Here is a 13,704-nt window from a genome sequence, read left to right on the forward strand (position 1 = left end):
TTGGTCTAATTTATCTAGATCTTTTTTAACCATTTGTTCGAACAATTTAATATGTTCGCTTTTTTATGTGTGGGATAAAATGATTATTTAGTTTTAAAATTTTTGTGCACATAGGGGGTACTGTTCTCTGGGTTGAGGTTTTTTCAATAGGATTTTTTTTTAAATATCTCTTTAAGGTTAATTTTCAAGTGAATTGGTTGTTATTAATCAGTGTTTCAAATTTGTTTAGTTTACATGATGGTGCAAATGAGAACCCTTTACTAAAGACTTGTTCTTTTGTAGTATTAAGAGGATATTTACTTAAGTTAAAAATACTAGTTGTATTTACTTCTGTCTTTTTGAAGTTTTTTCTAAGTGTATTTCCTCTTCCTTGCCTGCCTCTAGTCCTCTTTTTATTCTTGGGATTCTTGGTGGCATTGATGGTCTGTCTAATGTTTCTCTGGATGTCCTTTCTCTTAAGGGAGAATTCCCTAAAAAACCTTGTTCATGTGAGTTTTCATCTGTAGGCATTTTATTATGTTACAGTGATTGATTGTGGTTATTGGTTGTACTCTCCAATCCTAGTCAGAGAATCTATTATATTATGATCTATTATGATTGGAACTGTTGTGATGTGATCTATTATAATTCGGTCTATTGTAATTTGGTCTATTATAATGGGAACTATTATGGTTCGGTATGGAAAAATTGTGACTTTGATGATTCTGTCTGTTGTAGTAAGGTCTATTGTAATATTGCTTATTAGAGTTCTGTTCGTCATCATATGTTCTGTTATAGTAATCATTGTTGCTAGAAAAAAGTCCTATTTTTAGTATAATCCGAATCTCTTCTATGGATGTCTGTAAAAGATTGGTTATTAGGATCATAGGCCTCATTTTTGTTATTAATTGGATGCCAGTATCTGTTGGGGGTTTTATTTCCAATGTTTTTGTGATTTTACTTGAATTGGTGAGGGCTATCATAATGTCTTGTCCTTGTTTGATTAGGGTTATATGAGTTTTGTATATGGTCAGGTCTAGTAGGTTTATGTGTAGTTTTAAAAATATGGGATGTCTCAGTGTTTGTAGAGAATCGTGTTTCTTGTTTTTTATTATATGAATATCGCATTCCTTTACTAAAAAGATGTGCATTACCTTTTTTTGTTATTCCCTTCATTATTTGTGGTTATCATGTTTATTGGAGTTTCTGTATTAGTATCTTGTTCACCCTGGTCTTTGGAGTAATCATCTATATCACTATTATATTTAGAATTTTTACTTATGAGGATACTGTTTTTAAATTCAGAAATTGTGTTAAAACTATTTAGCTGTTTGTTTTTAAGTGTTTTAGATCCTTGCATAAATCTATTTCTTGTTTTATTTTGTTAAAGGAAAAGTTCCTTGACTTTATGATTATTTTCATTAAATTGATAGATGCTGCTTCAAATACTTCAAACCATTGATTTGAGAATACATCATTAAGAGGAAAAGTGCAATTTTTCTTTAATTTAAGGCCTTTTGGGACCATGTGTAAATCTATATATTTTTGTGTAAATTTTATCTCAGTTGTCTGTTTCATTTCTTTAACTAGTGCATTTTCTAATTTAGTACAAATATAATTTACATTTTCTGTGATATTAAGAAAAGTGTTAGTGTTAGAGTTATCATTAATTTCAATATTTTTTAATAACATATCCCTTTGTACAAAATATGTCCATAATTGGAAAAGAAAATGACGTGATAGGAGATAAGTCTCAAAGAGGAGCAAAAACAAAGTCAAGTAACAGAAAATAGAAATTTACCAATCCTAAAGTGTCTCAAAAATACTACCCCTAAAAATAATACAGGACCTCCTCAAGTCTGTATAAAAATCTAAAATCAGGTAAAAAACTGTATAGGATAGCTTAAGATAACCTTAATGTGTATCTAGCTAGTGAGAGATATGAGATAGAAATAGAAGCGTGATGAATAAAAAATGTATTTACTAGAATGTATATATGTCACCTTAACAATTAAAATGCTTAAAACATGTATTGATATAAACTGAAATACAAGTTAAAATTTCAGTAACTGGTAAATAAGAAAAACACTGCAGAGTGAGTCAGTGACTCTATTAAAATAATATAATGCAATATTTGGCCTCAAATTGGGCGATCAGAGTCCTGTCCGTTATGTAGATGTTCTTGACACGTTTTAGAGGTACAAGTCCCGTAATAAGGATACTAACAGCTGTTAGCTTGAAAGAGTATTTGGGATGCCCGCACCCAGAAAGCATAAGCAAAGTTCCGTAAGATTTTTAAATTGCTCCTGCTAAGTGCTGGAACTAATCCTCTCTGAGGATACAGCTTATGGGATAATGGAGTCATTCTTTAATTAGGAAACAGTTTTCTGTGTAAGAAATTGATCAGCACCAACAGATGGAGGGTTTCCTAATACTGTGTATAGCAGTTAAAGGGAACCTCTCTGCCAAACTTGTATTTCAGCTTATATCAATACATGTTTTAGGTGTTTTAATTGTTAATGTGACATATATACATTCTAGTAAATACATTTTCTCTTGTAAGGTGTATCCAGTCCACGGATCATCCATTACTTGTGGGATATTCTCATTCCCAACAGGAAGTTGCAAGAGGACACCCACAGCAGAGCTGTAATATAGCTCCTCCCCTAACTGTCATACCCAGTCATTCTCTTGCAACTCTCAACAAGCAAGGTTGTTGTAGGAGAGAGTGGTTAAATATAGCTAGTTTATTTTCTTCAATCAAAAGTTTGTTATTTTTAAATAGTACCGGAGTTGTGCTATTTTATCTCAGGCAGTAAATAGAAGAAGAATCTGCCTGAGGTTTCTATGATCTTAGCAGGTTTAACTAAGATCCATTGCTATTCTCACATATGTCTGAGGGGATTACACAGATGAGGTAACTTCAGCGAGAGAATGGCATGCAGTTTATTCTGCTATCAGGTATGTACAGTTATAATTTTTTCTAGAGATGGAAAACACTAGAAAATGCTGCTGATACCGGATTAATGTAAGTTAAGCCTGAATACAGTGATTTAATAACGACTGGTATCATGCTTACTCCCAGGGGTAATACCCTTATGATATTGCAATATAAAACGTTTGCTGGCATGTTTAATCGTTTTTATATATGCTTTGGTGATAAAACTTTATTGGGGCCTAGTTTTCTCCACATAGCTGGCTTAAATTTGACTAGAAACAGTTTACTGAGGCTTTCCACTGTTATAGTATAAAAGTTACAGTTGGTGCAGTTAAAATTACAAACTGTGACATCCATCTTCCTTCAGGAGTCCCCTGTATGCTATAGGACATCTCTAAAGGGCTCAAAGGCTTTCCAAAGTCGTTTATTGGGGAAGGTAGGACCACAGATTGCTGTGGCAGTTGGTTGTGACTGTTAAAAAACGTCTATTTCGTTTTATTGATCCGTTTTTTGAACTAAGGGGTTAATCATCCATTTGCAAGTGGATGCAATGCTCTGCTAGCCTATTACATACACTGTAAAAATTTTGTTTGATTTACTGCATTTTTTCACTGTTTTTCAAATTCTGACAAAATTTGTTTCTCTTAAAGGCACAGTACCGTTTTTTATATTTGCTTGTTAACTTGATTTAAAGTGTTTTCCAAGCTTGCTAGTCTCATTGCTAGTCTGTATAAACATTTCTGACATAGAAGAAACTCCTTGTTCATTTATGTTTAAAAGCCATGGTGGAACCCCCTCTTAGAATGTGTACCAAATGTACTGATTTCATTTTATGCGATAAAGATCATATTCTGTTTTTAAAAAATTATCACCAGAGGAATCTGACAAGGGGAAAGTTATGCCGACTAACTCTCCCCACGTGTCAGACCCTTTGACTCCCGCCCAAGGGACTCACGCTCAAATGGCGCCAAGTACATCTAGGGCGCCCATAGCGTTTACTTTACAAGACATGGCGGCAGTCATGGATAATACACTGTCAGCGGTATTAGCCAGACTACCTGAACTTAGAGGTTAGCGAGATAGCTCTGGGGTTAGACAAAATGCAGAGCATACTGACGCTTTAAGAACCATGTCTGATACTGCCTCACAATATGCAGAAGCTGAGGAAGGAGAGCTTCAGTCAGCGGGTGATGTTAATGACTCAGGAAAGATACCTGATTCTAATATTTCTACATTTAAATTTAAGCTTGAACACCTTCGTGTGTTGCTTAGGGAGGTTTTAGTTGCTCTGAATGACTGTGATACCATTGCAGTGCCAGAGAAATTGTGTAGACTGGATAAATGCTTTGCAGTGCCGGTGTGTACTGATGTTTTTCCAATACCTAAAAGGTTTACAGAAATTATTAATAAGGAATGGGATAGACCAGGTGTGCCGTTCTCTTCCCCTCCTATTTTTAGAAAAATGTTTTCCAATAGACGCCACCACACGGGACTTATGGCAGGCAGTCCCTAAGGTGGAGGGAGCAGTTTCTACTCTAGCAAAGCGTACTACTATCCCTGTCGAGGACAGTTGTGCTTTTTTAGATCCAATGGATAAAAAATTGGAAGGTTACCATGAGGAAATATTTATTCAACAAGGTTTTATCCTACAGCCCATTGCATGCATTGCCCCTGTCACAGCTGCTGCGCGTACTGGTTTGAGTCTCTGGAAGAGGCTTTACAGGTAACGACTCCATTGGATGACATACTTGGCAAACTTAGAGCACTTAAGCTAGCCAATTATTTTATTTCTGATGCCATTGTTCATTTGAATAAACTAACGGCTAAGAATTCTGGTTTTGCTATACAGGCACGCAGAGCGCTATGGCTTAAATCATGGTCAGCTGACGTGACTTTAAAATCTAAGCTACTTAACATTCCCTTCAAGGGGCAGACCCTATCCGGGCCTGGTTTGAAGGAGATTATTGCTGATATCACGGGAGGAAAAGGTTGTGCCCTTCCTCAGGACAGATACAAATCTAGGGCCAAACAGTCTAATTTTTATGCCTTTCGAAACTTCAAGGCATGTGCGGCATCAACTTCCTCTAATAATAAACAAGAGGGAACTTTTGCTCAATCCAAGACGGTCTGGAGACCAAACCAGACCTGGAAAAAAGGTAAGCAGGTCAAAAAGCCTTCTGCTGCCTCTAAGACAGCATGAAGGAACGACCCCCTATCCGGTAACAGATCTAGTAGGGGGTAGACTTTCACTCTTCGCCCAGGCGTGGGCAAGAGATGTTCAGGATCCCTGGGCGTTGGAAATTATATCCCAGGGATATCTTCTGGACTTCAAAGCTTCCCCCCCAAAAGGGAGATTTCACCTTTCACAATTATCTGCAAACCAGATAAAGAGAGAGGCATTCTTACACTGTGTACGAGACCTCCTAGTTATGGGAGTGATCCATCCAGTTCCAAAGGAGGAACAGGAACAGGGTTTTTACTCAAATCTGTTTGTGGTTCCCAAAAAAGAGGGAACCTTCAGACCGATTTTGGATCTAAAGATCTTAAACAATTTCCTCAAAGTTCCGTCGTTCAAGATGGAAACTATTCGTACCATCCTACCACTGATCCAGGAGGGTCAATATATGACTACAGTGGATCTAAAGGATGCTTATCTTCACATTCCGATACACAAAGATCATCATCGGTTTCTCAGGTTTGCCTTTCAAGACAGGCATTACCAGTTGTAGCTCTTCCCTTTGGATTAGCTACAGCCCCAAGAATCTTTACAAAGGTTCTAGGGTCGCTTTTGGCGGTCCTAAGGCCGTGGGGCATAGCAGTAGCCCCTTATTTAGACGACATCCTGATACAGGCATCAAACTTCCAAATTGCCAAGTCTCATACGGACGTAGTACTGGCATTTCTGAGGTCGCATGGGTGAAAAGTGAATGAGGAAAAGTGTTCTCTATCCCCACTCACAAGAGTTTCCTTTCTAGGGACTCTGATAGATTCTGTAGAAATGAAAATTTACCTTGACGGAGTCCAGGTTATCAAACCTTCTAAATTCCTGTCGGGTTCTTCTTTCCATTCCACGCCCTTTGGTGGCTCAGTGTATGGAAGTAATCGGCTTAATGGTAGCGGCAATGGACATAGTGCCGTTTGCACGCTTACATCTCAGACCGCTACAACTATGCAGGCTCAGTCAGTGGAGCGGGGATTACACAGATTTGGCCCCTCAACTGAATCTGGACCAAGAGACCAGGGATCCTCTTCCCTAGTGGCTATCTCGGGTCCATCTGTCCAAAGGTATGACCTTTGCAGGCCAGATTGGACTATTGTAACAACAAATGCCAGCCTTCTAGGTTGGGGTGCAGTCTGGAACTCCCTGAAGGCTCAGGGATCGTGGACTCAGGAGGAGTCTCTCCTTCCAATAAATATTCTGGAACTAAGAGCGATATTCAAGGCTCTTCAGGTTTGGCCTCAGTTAGCAACTCTGAGGTACATCAGATTTCAGTTGGTCAACATCACGACTGTAGCTTACATCAACCATCGAGGGGGAACAAGAAGTTCCCTAGAGATGTTAGAAGTTTCAAAAATAATTCACTGTGCAGAGATTCACTCTTGCCACCTATCAGCTATCCATATCCCAGGTGTAGAGCACTGGGAGGCGGATTTTCTAAGTCGTCAGACTTTTCATCCGGGAGAGTGGGAACTCCATCCGGAGGTATTTGCACAACTGATTCTCCATTGGGGCAAACCAGAACTGGATCTCATGGCGTCTCGCCAGAATGCCAAGCTTCCGTGTTACGGATCCAGGTCCAGGGATCCCAAGGCGACACTGATAGATACTCTAGCAGCGCCCTGGTCTTTCAACCTGGCTTATGTTTTTCCACCGTTTCCTCTGCTCCCTCGACTGATTGCCAAGATCAAGCAGGAGAGAGCATCAGTGATTCTGATAGCACCTGCGTGGCCACGCAGGACCTGGTATGCAGATCTAGTGGACATGTCATCCTTTCCACCATGGTCTCTGCCTCTGAGACAGGACCTTCTCATTCAGGGTCCTTTCAACCATCCAAATCTAATTTCTCTGAGGCTGACTGCCTGGAGATTGAACGTTTGATTTTATCAAAGCGTGGCTTCTCCGAGTCAGTTATTGATACCTTAATACAGGCACGAAAGCCTGTCACCAGGAAAATTTACCATAAGGTATGGCGTAGATATCTTTATTGGTGTGAATCCAAGGGTTACTCATGGAGTAAGGTCAGGATTCCTAGGATTTTATCTTTTCTCCAAGAAGGTTTGGAAAAAGGATTGTCAGCTAGTTTCTTAAAGGGACAGATTTTTGCTCTGTCTATTCTTTTGCACTAGCGTCTGGCAGATGTTCCAGACGTTCAGGCATTTTGTCAGGCTTTAGTTAGAATCAAGCCTGTGTTTAAACCTGTTGCTCCACCATGGAGCTTAAACTTGGTTCTTAAGGTTCTTCAAGGAGTTCCGTTTGAACCTCTTCATTCCATAGATATCAAACTTTTATCTTGGAAAGTTCTTTTTTTTTTTTTTTTGGTAGCTATTTCCTCGGCTCGTAGAGTCTCTGAGCTATCTGCCTTACAATGTGATTCTCCTTATCTGATTTTTCATACGGATAAGGTAGTCCTGCGTACCAAACCTGGGTTCTTACCTAAGGTGGTATCTAACAAGAATATCAATCAAGAGATTGTGGTTCCATCCCTGTGTTACACAATCTGGACGTGGTCCGTGCTTTAAAGTTTTACTTACAAGCTACTAAAGATTTTCGTCAAACATCTGCTTTGTTTGTTGTCTACTCTGGACAGAGGAGAGGTCAAAAGGCTTTGGCAACCTCTTTTTCTTTTTGGCTAAGAAGCTTAATTCGCTTAGCCTATGAGACTGCTGGACAGCAGCCTCCTGAAAGGATTACAGCTCATTCCACTAGAGCTGTGGCTTCCACTTGGGCCTTTAAAAATGAGGCTTCTGTTGAACAGATTTGCAAGGCGGCGACTTGGTCTTCGCTTCATACTTTTTCAAAATTTTACAAATTTGATACTTTTGCTTCTTCGGAGGCTATATTTGGGAGAAAGGTTTTACAGGCAGTGGTACCTTCCGTTTAAGTACCTGCCCTTGTCCCTCCCTTCATCCGTGTACTTTAGCTTTGGTATTGGTATCCCACAAGTAATGGATGATCCGTGGACTGGATACACCTTACAAGAGAAAACACAATTTATGCTTACCTGATAAATTTATTTCTCTTGTGGTGTATCCAGTCCACGGCCCGCCCTGTCATTTTAAGGCAGGTAATTTTTAAATTTAAACTACAGTAACCACTACACCCTATGGTTCCTCCTTTCTCGGCTTGTTTTCGGTCGAATGACTGGCTATGACAGTTAGGGGAGGAGCTATATTACAGCTCTGCTGTGGGTGTCCTCTTGCAACTTCCTGTTGAGAATGAGAATATCCCACAAGTAATGGATGATCCGTGGACTGGATACACCACAAGAGAAATAAATTTATCAGGTAAGCATAAATTGTGTTTTTTATTCATCATGCTTCTATTTCTATCTCATATCTCTCACTAGCTAGATACCCATTACGTTTTTCTTAAGCACTCTCCTATACTGTTTTTACCTGATTTTAGATGTTTATACATGACTTGAGGAGGTCCTGTATTATTTTTAGGAGTAGTAATTTTGAGACACTGTAGGATTGATAAATCTCTAATTTCTGTTACTTGACTTTGTTGGCTCATTGGTCATTCATATGTATAGTGCGCTATGAAGGAAGCTTTAATTAAGGAGAAGGCTACTTATTTGGGTTTTAAACCATAGGCAGTCATAAATCGCTGGTTCAGTGTAAGAGATTTCAAACGGGATCAGATTCTTATTAAAGTGGTTGAATATGCCCAACTGTTCCGTCCTCCATGTATGTTACTGATTCATGCTTCTGGTAATGAGTTAGATTTTTTGTCTCAGAAAGATCTAATGGAAAAAATAAAAATGGATGTGGGGAGATTGTTGCAACTGTTTCTGAGTTTAAATGTTATTTGGTCCAAGATTGAACCCAAATTATCCTGGAGGGCGGCATGGGATATTAAAAGGCTGGATAGAATCATCAGAAGTTTTGTGTCCCGCAATGTGGTGGTGTCTCTATTTGACATGTATAGTTTGAAGGAGAGTCTGGCAGACGTTTCTTCTTATCTGATGGGGTTTGTTTAATTTTAATTTGCGAGAAGGGGTTATAAAAGCCTTTGAATTGTGTAGCGTGGCTCATCAGTAGGGCCTTTGCCTGTGGCAGAGGTGCTTGCTGTGTGGTCATTAATGATAGGTAGAAGGGGTGTACCTCCTGGTTTTCCATGACAGGGCGAGTTTTTAGAGATGAGGCTAAGTGGGGTTAATCAAAATGTTTGGTGGGCAAGCAGCTCATTGGGTATTTGTGATTTATCTGTTTAAAGGTATTTAATTATTTATTCAAATTTATTATTATTATTTTTATCAGGTATTTGTAGAGCACCAACAGATTTTGCAGGGCTGTAAACATAGACGGTAAATAAGATAACATTTATAGGGATCAAATGGGTAGAGGACTATGCCGAGAGTTGCACTGTTGTAGTCGACTCTTATGAAGGTGATCTACAAACAACTGGGCTCATAGGCTTACATTCTAAGGTGTGCAAGGGGAAAGCAATGGAGTTGGGAAACGTTAGTGTAGGATGTATGCATTCCTGAATAGTAGAGTCTTTAGGGAGCGCTTGAAGCTTTTAATACTAGGGGAGAGTCTTATGGAGCAAGGCAGAGAGTTCTACAAGATGGGAGCCAGTCTGGAGAAGTCCTGTAAATGAAAATGTGAGGAAATAAAAAGAGGGGAGGAGAGTACGAGATTGTAAGCAGAGTGAAGGGGGCGGGGGGAGGGTATCTGGAGACAAGGTCTGAGATCTAGGGGGAGCAGTGCAGTTGATGGCTTTGTATGTCAGAGTGAGAATGTTATGTTTAATCCTGGAGGCAAGAGGAAGCCAGTGAATGGATTGGCAGAGAGGTGCAGCAGATGAAGAGTGACGTGTAAGGAAGATGAACCTGGCAGAGGCATTCATTATGGATCTTAAAGGAGTTAGGTGGCAGCTAGGGAGACCAGAGAGGATGGAGTTGCAGTAGTCAAGGCGGGAAAGGATGAAAGAGTGGATTAAAATCTTAATTCTGTCTTGTGTAAAGAGATATCAAATTTTAGAGATGGTTTTTAAAGTGCAAGCGGCAGGATTTAGCCAAGGACTGAATGTGAGGTGTGAAAGAAAGGTCTGACCCCAAGACATCGGGCATGCAGGGTAGGGGTAATAAAAGAGTTATAGAGAAAAGGGAGTGGAGATTTTGGAAGGGGGAAAAATAGCTCAGTTTTGGAGAGATTTAGCTTAAGGTAGTGAGAGGACATCCAAGATGAGATATGAGAAAGACAGTTAGTGACACAAGATAGCGAGGAAGGAGATAGGTCTGGTGCAGAGAGGTAGATTTGGGTGTCATCGGCATACAAATGATATTGAAACCCATGGGACTTTATTAAGGAACCTAATGATGATGTGTAGATTGAAAAGAGAAGGGAACCGTGAACAGAGCCTTGGGGTACCGCAACAGAAAGTGGTAATGGGCCAGAGGATGCCCCAGAGAAGGCTACACTAAAGGTATGGTTAGATAGAAAGGAAGAGAATCATGAGAGAGCTGTGTCACAAATATTGAAGGACTGGAGGAATTGAAACAAAAGAGTAGGTAGGCGACACTATTAAAGGCTGCAGACAGATCAAGGAGGATAAGCGCTACGGAATTTGGCGGCGCTATACAAATAAATGATAATAATAATAATAAGCAGAGAGAAGTGGCCTTGGGAATTTGCTGTAAGTAGGTTGTTGGTAACCTTAACAATTGCTGTGGAGTGAAGGGGACAAAATCCATATTGCAGTGGGTCAAGGAGGGAGTTTAGAGTAGGGAAATTGGATAGAACTGCATATACTAGCTTTTCAAGAAGGTTTGAGGCAAGAGGGAGTAGGGAAATAGGGCGGGGTAGTTGGGTTGGGGGAGGTTGGATTGAGAGAAGGTTTTTTGATGATATTCTTTACCAGTGCATGTTTTAGAGATAATGGGAATATACCAGTGCTGAGGGAAAGGTTGAAGATGTGTGTGAGTATAGGGTAAGGGTAGAAGAGAGGGAGGGGAGTAGCTGTGAGGTAATGGGGTCGAAGGGACAGGTAGTGAGGTGAAAGGACAGAGTAAGGGTAGAAACTTCTTCCTCTGTAACAGGGGCAAATGAGCTAAACGTATGGCTATTTGTGTTTTGGATGATTGTGAACTTCTGAGGGGGTGGGAGATTGGTAGTATATTGAGAGCTGCTTTAATGTTTAATGGAGTCAATTTTGTTATTGAAGTGGCTGGTAAAATCTTGAGCTGTTAGAGAAGTTGTATTAGGAGTTGGGGTGGGCGGCGAAGAGTATTGAATGTGGAGAAAAGACCTTTTGGGTTTGAGAAAAGAGTAGAGATAAGAGTAGAGAAATAATGCTTATAAAGATTAAGGGTAGAATAGTAGGAGTTCAAGATAAACTTGTAGTAAATATAGTCAGCTGAACTCCGAGATTTTCTCCAGTGTCACTCAGCACTACGTGAACATCTGCATGGTCTGGTATTTGTATTTTTATTGCATGTGTTATGGGTTATTTGAGTACACAGTAAGGCGATTTGGGTTAGGTAATGCTCCGGCAACATTTTAGCATTTCATTAATAATGTTTTCAGAGACCTTTTGGATGTTTGGATGTATTCCTCTAATCCAGAAGACCACTACAAGCATGTCCGCTAGGTTTTGTCCCATTTACACACTAATCAACTCTATGCCAAATTAGAGAAGTGCTTCTTTGACACGCAAAGTATTTCTTTCCTTTGCTACCACATCTCACCAAATGGAATACAAAGGAAGAAAAAAAAAAAGTAAGCTGTCTTACATTGGCCTGTGCCCACTTCCAGGTAAGCATTACAACAATTTATTGGTTCACCAACTATTACAGAAAATTTATAAATACATTTTCTACATTTGCTAAACCTCTCACATGCCTCATTAGAGCCTCTACCAAGTTTATTTAGTCATCTGACACACAGAATGCTTTTGAAACATTAAAGAGTAGTTTTACCTCTGCTCCCATTTTACAGTTACCTGATCTCACTCAACAATATATCCTTTAAGTGGATGCATCCGAATATGCTATTGGAGCTATCTTGTCATAACAAAGTTCACTTTCTCAACCCATACATCCAGTAGCATTTCATTAACATGTTTTGACCCCAGCTGAAATCAATTACCCTGTCGGCAAAAAGGAACTTCTAGCCATTAAGGTGGCTTTTGAGACATGGAGGCCCTTTCCAGAGAGAACAAGTAAACCTATCATAATATATACAGACCACAAAAATCTAGAATACTTAAAGTAAAACACTATCTTCTAGACAGGTTCATTGGAGTCTCTACTTTGAGAGATTTGATTATGTTATTACATACAGACCAGGTTCAAAAAATAAAAAAGCAGATTCACTCTCCATACAATTTGTAGATGAAAATAAAAAACTTACAAAAAGTTTAATCCTCCCCACCTCTTGCATAATTGGTCCACCTCACAACTTTCTATTGGATTTACAGGATTTACTTAAAGTGAATGTAAATTTTGATGCTTAAGTGCCCGGTAATTAAAAATTGTATTAAAAACAGGGGCACTTTAATTCATCAAAATTTACATTTCACTCGTTGTGAAAAAATACTTACCTTTTAAACTTGACAGCCACTCCAGCTTCCCCCGGTCGTCGCAAGCCATTTCTGACATCAGAAATTATGGATCGGTCATCTTCCAATAACGGCTTCCCCCCGGGGGAATCAGTGTCTGATTCAACGCCGTGATTGGAGGATGAACGATCCATCATTTTTAGACCCAGGAAGAGGCTTTGCGATGGGCAGAGGAAGCTTGAGTGTCTGTCAAGTTTAAAAGGTAAGTATTTTTTCCCAACTAATGAAATGTAAATTTTGGTGAATTAAAGTGCCCATGTTTTTAATCAAATTTTTAAAAACCGTGCAATTTAGCATCAAAATTTACATTCACTTTAAAGAAGATACCTCTATTTTACATTCACAGGTAGACAGAGGAGAAGAGAACTTCTACTTCCATGCTGGGAAATTATACATTCCTCGACAGCTCAGAGAAAAGATTCTTATCATTACACGTGAATTGGTCTTATCAGACCACCCAGGGGATTCCCAGACCATTGAGTTAATGAACAGACACTATTGGTTTGGTTATCTACTAAAAATCTAAAACTACCTACACCTTCCAAGAAACTCAGCAGTTTATTTATTGGACGTTTTCCTATTGTGAACGTTATCAACAAAAATGCAGTGAAGCTACAACCTACCCCTAACATACCGTATACACCCTAGATTCCATGTCTCATTGCTGAAACCATTTAAGCCTTCTACAACAACATCTACATCTCCTCCTCTCTTTGTAAACAGAGACATGAATATGAGGTTGAGAAGATTTTGGATTCCACAATATACCAAGGTAAACCTTCAATATTTATTTTGTTGTAAGGGATATGGAAAATTAAGGTAATTCATGGGTATCTTCCACTTCTGTGAAGGCACCCATTTTGGTCTCAAGATTCCATAGACTTTATCCTAGAAAACCCATGACTGCGACAGTGGATGTTCTTTTTTGGGGGGGTCCTGTAATATCTCTTTAAGAAGAGTACTTTGAATATCCACCCTTCTACTTGGATTTCTACAAAAC

This window comes from Bombina bombina, chromosome 3, assembly GCF_027579735.1.
Source record: "Bombina bombina isolate aBomBom1 chromosome 3, aBomBom1.pri, whole genome shotgun sequence".
NCBI classification, from domain to species: Eukaryota; Metazoa; Chordata; class Amphibia; order Anura; family Bombinatoridae; genus Bombina; species Bombina bombina.